The sequence below is a fragment of the Perognathus longimembris genome, chromosome 3 (genome assembly GCF_023159225.1).
Source record: "Perognathus longimembris pacificus isolate PPM17 chromosome 3, ASM2315922v1, whole genome shotgun sequence".
Lineage (NCBI taxonomy): Eukaryota > Metazoa > Chordata > Mammalia > Rodentia > Heteromyidae > Perognathus > Perognathus longimembris.
Window position 1 is genome coordinate 8,978,543 of NC_063163.1, and position 9,875 is coordinate 8,988,417.

A 9,875-nucleotide genomic window follows, 5' to 3' on the forward strand; every position below is an offset into this window, starting at 1 on the left:
AGAATGTATATCAGGACCTTCTCTCTCATCCTGTGTGTATCTTAACTTCTCATTCAGGTTTTCAATTCTTTGTGTTTTAGGTTGTGAATATTCTTCCAGTCTTCCTTCATGACTTAGGTCTTTTTGGGTTTTTTGGCCAGTCCTGGCGCTTGAACTCAGGGCCTGAGCACTGTCCCTTGCTTCTTTTTGCTCAAGGCTAGCACTCTACCACTTGAGCCACAGTGCCACTTCTGGCTTTTTCTATATATGTGGTGCTGGGGAATCGAACCCAGCACTTCGTGTATATGAGGCAAGCACTCTTGCGACTAAGCCATATTCCCAGCCCTCTTTAGGCCTTTTCTAAGCCATATCAAGATGGTCTAGACACTATAGGTCATATGGCCAGGCAGTAGGGCAGCACAGGTTGGTGGAATGGGGGCGGGGAACATTCTTGAGCTAGCCTCCAGTGCTCTGACCACTTGTATAAACACAACATTAAAATAATCTTTTTTTTTTTTTTTTGGCCAGTCCTGGGGCATGGACTCAGGGCCTGAGCACTGTCCCTGGCTTCTTTTTGCTCAAGGCTAGCACTCTGCCACTTGAGCCACAGCGCCATTTCTGGCCATTTTCTGTATATGTGGTGCTGGGGAATTGAACCCAGGGTCTCATGTATACGAGGCAAGCACTCTTGCTACTAGGCCATATCCCCAGCCCCTAAAATAATCTTTTGCTTGGGCTCTTCTCAGGACTGAGTCAGGCATTGGTTGTGTGTGTGTGTGTGTGTGTGTGTGTGTGTGTGTGTGTGTGTGTGTATGCATTCATGCTAGGGCTGAGCTATACCTTCAGCCCTCTGCACTGACCCTGAGCTCTTTTTGTCCAAGACGAGTGCTCTTATAGAGAGTGGCTGGTGAAGCCATGGAATGAATACAGCATGGTGGGCTGGCGGGAGAGAAGCCAGTCCCTGGGTCACATGACACCCCAGCCCAGGTGTTGTTAAGAGGAAGTGTGCACCACAGGTTGGACATGCAGGTTTTTAAAAAGAAAGCACCAACATTTTCTGGCAACCTCTTCAATTAAAAATATGCTGTGCTAACCACAAACCCAGATGTGAGCCCCATATGGCCTCCAGGCCATTGCTTTGCAATCTCTAATAAGCTGCCTTCTAGAATCTTCCAGATGCCTCAACGCTCTCCTTCCATGGCAGCTCCATTTCAATTCTCTGTCTACATTCCTCCTTGTTAAACAAAATGTCTCACTTTCCCAACTACCTGTATTTCCAGTTCAACATTAAATAAATATCGCATTCCTTGTGTGACTAGGTTAGGACAAAATGTCCCTGATGCTTGAGTGAATGAGGGATGGCTCCTCTCGCAGTACGTTGGGTGGAATCACAGGTTGAGCCCTAGCCCGGGTGCTCTTAGGATCAGGGCTTTGTGGGCATGGCTGATGGAGTCAGTGGGAGGGAGGTTGTAGCTGGATGTTCACAACCCGGGTTGTCTGTTTGATTTTATTTTATTTTTTATTCACTGATTTATTTATGATTTGGTTTATTTACCAGCTAAGCAATTCTCTCCAAGAGACATTGGCTCTCTAAGCCTTGCTTTTCTGTCTGCACAGCCAACATACCAGGACATGGTAGGGGTGATGTGACGCTATTCATTTACTTGTTTATTTTGGCAGTGTTGGGCTTCAAAACCAAGGACTGTATAAGGGCAAGTCTGCCAGTGAGCTACATTCTCCTACATCCTGCTGGAAGGTTATTTAAATCTGTCACAAACTCATGTTGTTGTTGTGGATAGTATAGGAATTCTGCAGCTCTAAGAAACCTCAGAAATCACCCAAGTGAAGCCCCCTGACTGTGGAAATTTTGCAGAGATGATTTTTGTTTCAAAGGATTTCCTTCTGGGCTCTACCAGCCATACTGGGAATTAGTGTGCAAAATTTATTTGTAATGAAAAATTTTATGAGCGAATTGGCTGTGATCTCCCCTAGCGCATCTGTGTGGCAATATGAATTAATTATTAGAGTAGGACGATAGCGGGGGCATGGGAAAGACCAGGGGTTCCGAGCTCTTGCATTTTTTTTTATCTGCCTGCAACTCTCTGAGGCCTCGTTTGGCATCTGGAGAGAGGCCCAGTTACATCTGTTTTGCTCCCTGAGTATTAGTTGGTGTCTTATTCGTTTGAGTCATTTCACACACTTGAGAGGCAAACATGGTTTTTCATCTCTTGAAAAGATGAAAGCTCACCCGAAGTCACTGTGTTCCAGACTGGCTTAGAAAGGCCCTCATCTTCATCTTGGAGCACCCCCTTCCCTAGCTGCTTAAGACCCCAATAGTTATAAGAATCTAAAGTGTGTGTGTGGGGGGGGGTGGGCAAGTAAACAGACAGACAACAACCACCACCTCCACCATCAGCGCACGGGTGCAATGGCTCCTTGCTGTTCCAAATGGCCTTCACTCTGGGCGGCTCAGTCTGGACTCTGGGCTGGGCAGAGAAAGCTGGGCTAGGCATCAACAGCCAGGGGCTTCTTTGAGGCCTAGCTCAAGGAGGACCACTCACCTCACGCCGTCGGATGGAAGGACGGGCAGCTGGGCTCACACTGGCCGGAGCTTGTGCAGTTACGGTGGGTCCATGAGGGAGGACCGGCCCCGGGGCTTCCCTGGGCTTCCAGCTCCAGTTCTGCGTCCAGGAGGCTGGGAGGCACCTGCAGAGCACCTGCCATCTGTCTCTTCCTTGTCCTCTTGGGGACCCCAGGACACAGAGGGTCTACATTTGTCCCTTTGTGGACCTCAGTGCTAACCTCCCCTCCTAAGGCCATTCCGGGTCCTCCTGAAGTTAACCCAAGTGACTTCTAGAACATGCTATGATCAAGCCAAACAAATACACCCAAGGCAAGTGATGTTTCCCCAGAGACCTCTCCATCGAGTGAACTGAGCTCTCCATCTTGTTCTCTCCCCCCTGCAGCGTGCAGTTAGTAGGAGCTGCCAAGGATCTGGAACTTTCAGGAAACTCAGCCAGCCTTCTTTGGATGGCTTGGCCCTGGCTTTATTTGCACATGAGCTTTTGGGTGCTGACTCCTCCTGAGTCTCTCCGGAGGCAGATTCTGGGGCCTGCCCTCTCAGCTGGCTGGCTCCCGGTGACTGCAAGTTGGGGCTCAGCCCTGGGGGGCACGGGCTGGGGTTGCTTCACCTGGGACTCAGCTGGTTCAGGCCGTTTTCCAATCTGCACAAAGCATTTCCCTGTCTGGTGCTTGCGGTAGAATCTACACCACCTCTGGTCTCATGGGAGATTAGAATACACAATAGGTTTTACGTTTCTCTTTAAGGTCTACCAACAAGGAATGTTTTTGAAAATACATGACAGTTCAGTGCAATCAAACCCGGGATTAAGTGCAAACACCAGCAAACACAATCAATAAATCATTAACTCGCAGAACAGACTTTCAAGGCCTGCTGCCTGGCTTGCTCTGCCAAGTGACAGAAGGGTCACCGACTTCTCTGGAAAAGGAAGTTAGTAATGATTTAACTAAGCTTGGAGGCTTTCACTTCCCAGTCAAGGGCCGAGAGCGATGCTCTACCACCCCCTAGCGACAACTACATGTATAGCGCCTCTTGTGCCCAAAGGGCCCCAGGGGAAACTTCACAGTATCCCCCCCCACATAATGTTGATATAATTTGATGAGACCACACGCGATCCATATGAAAACAGAATCATTCCAAGATGTCTCCTGACTTCAGTTTATTTTATTTTATTTTTTATTTTTATTTTTTTAAATGGTCACCTTAAAATTTTATTAAAATGTATTCAAATGATGAAGGGAAACGGGCCCACATTGTATCCATGGTATATAACAACTTATGTGGGCAGAAGCTCATTGACCATAGCACAAAGACAGGGGTGCAAAGATAGTATTACACTGTTGTGATGTGTGTGTGTGCTAAACATGGATTCATAGTGTGCCAAAGGAGTCAGTCCAGAAAAACATACCCGAATTGGAACATCTAAAAGGATGTTAGTACTAAAGAAATACCTTTACAAATTTCTCTTACTTCATCTCAGCTTCATTAAGGTATAATTGAAAAAGCTGAATACTTTTAAACATGTAAGTTTGCTGTTATCATTAAGGTGTTGTGCAGAGGGGTTACCATTTCATAAGAAGAAGTATATTTTTAAGGTGTACAATTTGATGTTTTGACGTATGTATACACTGTAAGATGCACTAAACATGTAGAGATCTTCCCTTCCATCTCCTTTCCTTTCCTTTCCTTTCCTTTCCTTTCCTTTCCTTTCCTTTCCTTTCCTTTCCTCTCCTCTCCTCTCCTCTCCTCTCCTCTCCTCTCCTCTCCTCTCCTCTCCTCTCCTCTCCTCTCCTCTCCTCTCCTCTCCCTCTCCTCTCCTCTCCCTCTCCTCTCCTCTCCTCTCCTCTCCTCTCCTCTCCTCTCCTCTCCTCTCCTCTCCTCTCCTCTCCTCTCCTCTCCTCTCCTCTCCCTCTCCTCTCTTCCCCTTCCCTTCCCTTCCCTTCCCTTCCCTTCCCTTCCCTTCCCTTCCCTTCCCTTCCCTTCCCTTCCCTTCCCTCTCCCCTCCCCTCCCCTACTTACTGGAGGTTTGAACCCAGGACCTCTTGTTTGCTAGGCAGATAGATACTCTATCGGTGAGCTGCAACTCCAGCCCCATCTCCCATTGGCTATTTTTAGCATAGGACATTGCTCTGCAGTTGGATAGCAATCTGCCTACCTTAGGCTTCCTTCCATAGTTGGGGTCACAGGTGCAGACCAGCTCATTCTCTTTCCTTCCGTGGAGATGGAGTCCCAACGACTTTCCTGCCTGGGCTAGCCCAGCACCACGGTCCTTCTGATCTCAGCCTCCCACGTGGGCTGGCTCACACCACTCTCTCCAGCTGTGGATGGAGAAGGGGTCTCATGGACATTTCTGCACAGGCTGGCCTCAATTCTCCATCCTCCTCTTCTCAGCCTTCCACATAGCCAGGATTACAGACATGAACCACTGGTGCCTAGCTCAGATGTTTCTCTCGCCATTTAAAATAGCATCTCCGTTGTATTTTAGGTACTATGATTTAAATGTAGACATGATCGCAAGTATGGAAGGGGTTGTGAGTAGGTCCTATGCAAACGCTATGCCATTTCGTGTAAGGGCCTTGGGCAGCCATGCCTTTGGTACATCTACCAGGCAACCTCCCAGGCCTCCGGAAGGAGTTTTACATTATTATTAACTATCGTCACCGTGGTCTCCGGAACATCTTCCTCCCGTGCACCTCGCGAGGGTGACTTTTCCATTCCTCACACGGTGAGATCACACAGCCTCTGTCTCGCTCTACCTGGCTGGCTTCTCGTTAGCCTAATGTCCTCCAGGTTTGCTCCGGTCACTGTGAGCGACAGGATCTCCATCTTTTATAAAAGCTGGGGCTGGGTCAACGTAGAAATTGAGGGAGCTTCAGGGGCATCCCGCTTGGTTTTTAGGGGGAGCATAAATTAGTGGATGTACAGTGTATGTCAAGAAAATTTTGGGCTAGGGTATTTGGCACTGAGAGTCACTGGAAAGGCTGACCTGGCTGTGGTCTTCACACACAGTAACTGTTCTACAGTCAGTTCTCAAAGTCATGGCAGAACGGGAGTGAAACCCCGCCCCCCCCCCCCCCCCCCCCCCCGGTCCTCATGCAGAAGGAACGAGGTATGGGTTCCATGTTTAGGTTGTGAATTGCTCTGAGGAAGGCAGAGATGGCGTTGGTTACTTATTCAAGGAAGGAAAAGAGTTCACGGCTGGTGTTTTGTCCAAGTACCCTTCCTCTCTCCCCTTTTGGGGGCTTCCAGTCTGATTTCCCCTTGTGTAAATAACCCTTCCTCCTTTCTCAATCCCTGTGAGCCAGTGGGGTTGGCTTCTTTGGCCCTAGCTGCGGTGGTAAGTCACTTGTCCTGGACTGTAACTGTCAGCCCCTGGCCACGGGGATTGTTAGCGAGCAAGTGTTCAGAAAGTGGAAATTCTCTCTCTCTCTCTCTCTCTCTCTCTCTCTCTCTCTCTCTCTCTCTCTCTGTTTCAATTAGGGATGCTCAATTAGGCTGCAGCTGTTAGGATGGAGCTGTGGATGAAGCTTTCTTCTGAGTGAAGCCAGTCTTTTTGTTTTGTTTTGTTTTTGGCAGTCCTGGGCCTTGAACTCAGAGCCTGGACCCCGTCCTTGAGCTTTTCTACTCAAGGCTAGCACTCTACCGCTTGAGCCACAGCGCCACTTGTGGGTTTTTCTATATATGTGGTACTGGGGAATCGAACACAGGGCTTCATGTATACAAGGCAAGCACTCTACCACTAGGCCATATTCCCAGCCCTGAAGCCAGTCTTGAGATGAACTCTGAGACCCCAGAGCGTGAGGCCCTAGGCCTCAGGCTCTGATTTTAGTCTCCAGATTTCTTATGACTGACTAGCCATATTGCTGGACTTTATACGTGGTCCATGTTTTCAGTTGGGCTTCTGTCCATGGCACCTGAGGGACGAAGCACAGAGTGTCTTCATTTGGTAACTTTGCCCCCTGCTGAAGTGATCTCACTGATTAATTTGGTTGTCACATGGCCCGGTTCACATCACTGAGAGAAGAAGACGGCATCCCTTAAGCATCACTTACAGATACGGGACACTGCGAAGGCAAATTCTGCACAGTATCAGAGGAATTCCGTGCATTTCCTGCTGCTGAGCCCATCTGCCCTGCCATGCCTATATACAAGAACAGAATATTCTAGAAAGAATATAGGGAGCGCCTTAAAAAATAAAACCCTTTTTTTTTTTATTGGAAAACAAAGAATTCAGGCACTTCTGCCCATGTGTATCCTTAAATTGCATCAAACTAATTGACACAATAAAACTGCTGGGGATTCTGAAAGTCTGATCCATCTGTTAACCGCAAGTGAACAGTGGACCCGAATACATCATGTGAAATTGTGGTGAGCTTCTCAGGGGGTGGTGGTGGTGGCAAGAATCTTTACAAAGTCAGTAACTGTGACACTGAAAAATGTTTTGAGAGTAATTATTCCTTGTAAAGTAATGGCAGCAATAATTGTGAAGTTTTTTTAAATTAACACTTTTCATATGAACAGGGCAGGGTCTAAGTAATCACTAATCTGATTTCTGAATTTTGTTATTTATGACATGCATAACAGACCCTATATTTGCATTTAGAGACCAGATAGCGTAGGAAGCATATGCATCTTACAACACAGAGGGGGTGTGAAGTGTGTTCTATGAATAAATTTGAAATTTGTCTTCTTGATCCAAAGGCAGATTGGGACATTTATTGCTAACACAAAGGAGAAATTTCTCTGTGGTCTTAGAATCAAATAAAAATGTTGACAGACTTAGACATCAATATTTCATATACAGCTGGAATTGAAGCTCTAGAATGATTACATTTGCATGTTTTTGATAATCAGTGTTAAAAATAGACAGAAATGGTGGAGCATGTCTGTAATCCCATCTGGAAACAGATATAGGAGGATTATGGTCTCAGGCTGACTATAGGCAAAAGCATGAGACTGTTACCTAAGAAACAAACTGAAACAAGCAAACAAGACTTGTGAATGTGTCTCAAGTGGTAGAATGCTGGCCTAGCAATTGCAAGGCCCTTGAGTTCAAATACCTTATGATACACTTAAATCTGTTTTGAAAGGAGCATAGATTTACAAAATATCCTCAAAGATCAAAGCATCATTAATTCACAGTACATCAACATCTCTAATTTCAACTCAACAGCCTGTTTTATTTTCCAGCTATTGATAAGTTTGATACGTTACTCATTATTTATCTTTTTTTTTTTTTTTGTGAGTTGTGGGCTTGAACTCTGGCCTGGGCACTGTCCCTGAGCTCTTCAGCTCAAGGCTAGTGCTCTATCAGTTGAGCCACAGTGATACTTTTGGTTTCGGAGTGGTTTATTGGAGATAGGAGTCTCATGGACTTTCCTACCGGGGCTGACTTTGAACTGTGATCCTCAGATCTCAGCCTCCTGAGTAGCTAGGATGACAGGCGTGAGTCACCAGGGCCGACTTTCACTACTCAATTTTATTTTATTTTTTTGTGCTGGTTCTGCAACTTGAACTCAGGGCCTGGGTGCTGTCTCTGAACTTTTGTGCTCAAGGCTATTACTCCACTCTTTGAGCCACAGCTCCCTCTCTAGCTTTTTGGTGGTTAATTGGAGATAAGAGTCTCACAGACTTTCTTGCCGACGCTGGTTTTGAACCTCAGATCTCAGTCTCCTGAATAGCTAAGATTACAGATGTGAGCCATTGGCACCCAGCAACGTACTCATTACTTTAAACAATATTGTGTAATGATTGTGCAGTGGTACATAGTAAAACTCCTAGGCCCTCAAAAAGCAATGGATGGGGGCTGGGGATATAGCCTAGTGGCAAGAGTGCCTGCCTCGGATACACGAGGCCCTAGGTTCGATTCCCCAGCACCACATATACAGAAAACTGCCAGAAGCGGCGCTGTGGCTCAAGTGGTGGAGTGCTAGCCTTGAGCGGGAAGAAGCCAGGGACAGTGCTCAGGCCCTGAGTCCAAGCCCCAGGACTGGCCAAAAAAAAAAAAAAAAGCAATGGATGACAGGAGCATATACAGTTTATGAGCTGAGTCTCACATATACAGTTCTGTTAATGACCTCACTAGAACAAAAATACCTAGATAGTTCAACACTCAATGGCTCAATTCAGTTTTGGAGTCATGTCATTATTAGGCAGACAGCACAAGGACCATTCTTAGTTCCAAATTCTTCCAGGGTGGACACTAAGCTTACCATAGTCTCTGAATTTTCACATATAAACCACATATGTTCAGTACCTGGTCCAGGTGGGTAGATTTCTTGTGGACCTTCATTTCCAGTATTCTGTTAGCACCTCCTGTGGCACATAATCATCATTTGCAAGGTGCCCATTGAACAGGATGCTGTCTGGGACCATGGGACTTTCCAGAAAGGTGGGACTCCCAGCTTTTACTTCCTTGCGCTGCGTCCTGCAGGGAGATCAGATCAAGACACAGCCAATGATGAATGTCTAAACCCAAGGCGCTAAAGCTCTTCATGTCTTTGTGTTCCCTTTTGTGACGAACCACACAATGTGATTAGCCGGTTCTGGCACTGCATGGAGACACAGGGAGCCATCTGCCAATCATTGCCTAACACCGTGTGTCTATTGCATTTTATCGATTAAGAATTGGATTGTGAGAGAAGCTCAAAGATCCACGAGTGTTTCTGTCTAGGGAGGCTGCCAGAAATGTATCTCCATGGGACAAGATTAAAGAGCGAGTATCATGGTGGTAGATACACAGCTTGTGTAATGTACCTGTGTACACTTTGCTGTGGGCTTTGTTGACTAGTATGGTACAAACCAATCTGCAAATTTTATTGAATTAATAATTCATTTTCCCAGCCTATTTCCTCACAGATATTAGCAGTGTGGCTATTCATAGGCCTTTCTTGGGTTTTTAATATTAAGGAGATATTCTTGTAGTTGAGATGTCGGGAAGGCACATTACAAAGGGACATCGAATGCCCCAAGCTCATGACAAAATGGGGAAGCATGGATCTCTGATTAGTGACTGGATTGCAGTGTGAGCGCTGTTAACAACTTGTGAGTGGGTAAAGTGGCAAGTTTTTATTGTTTATTTATTTTTGGCTCCATATCTTTTTTTTCTTTATTGTCAAAGTGAAGTACAGAGGGGGTTACAGTTTCATATGTAAGGCAGTGAGTACTTTTTTTTTTGTCCAACTAAGTGGCAAGTTTTTAAGTCACAAATGAAAAATTGTAAAAACGTTTCTTGTTGAATGGACAATTCTCTTCATTCCAGACTTGGTCTATCAGGCTAGATTTCAATTCTGTCTCTGTGTCTCCATATATATTG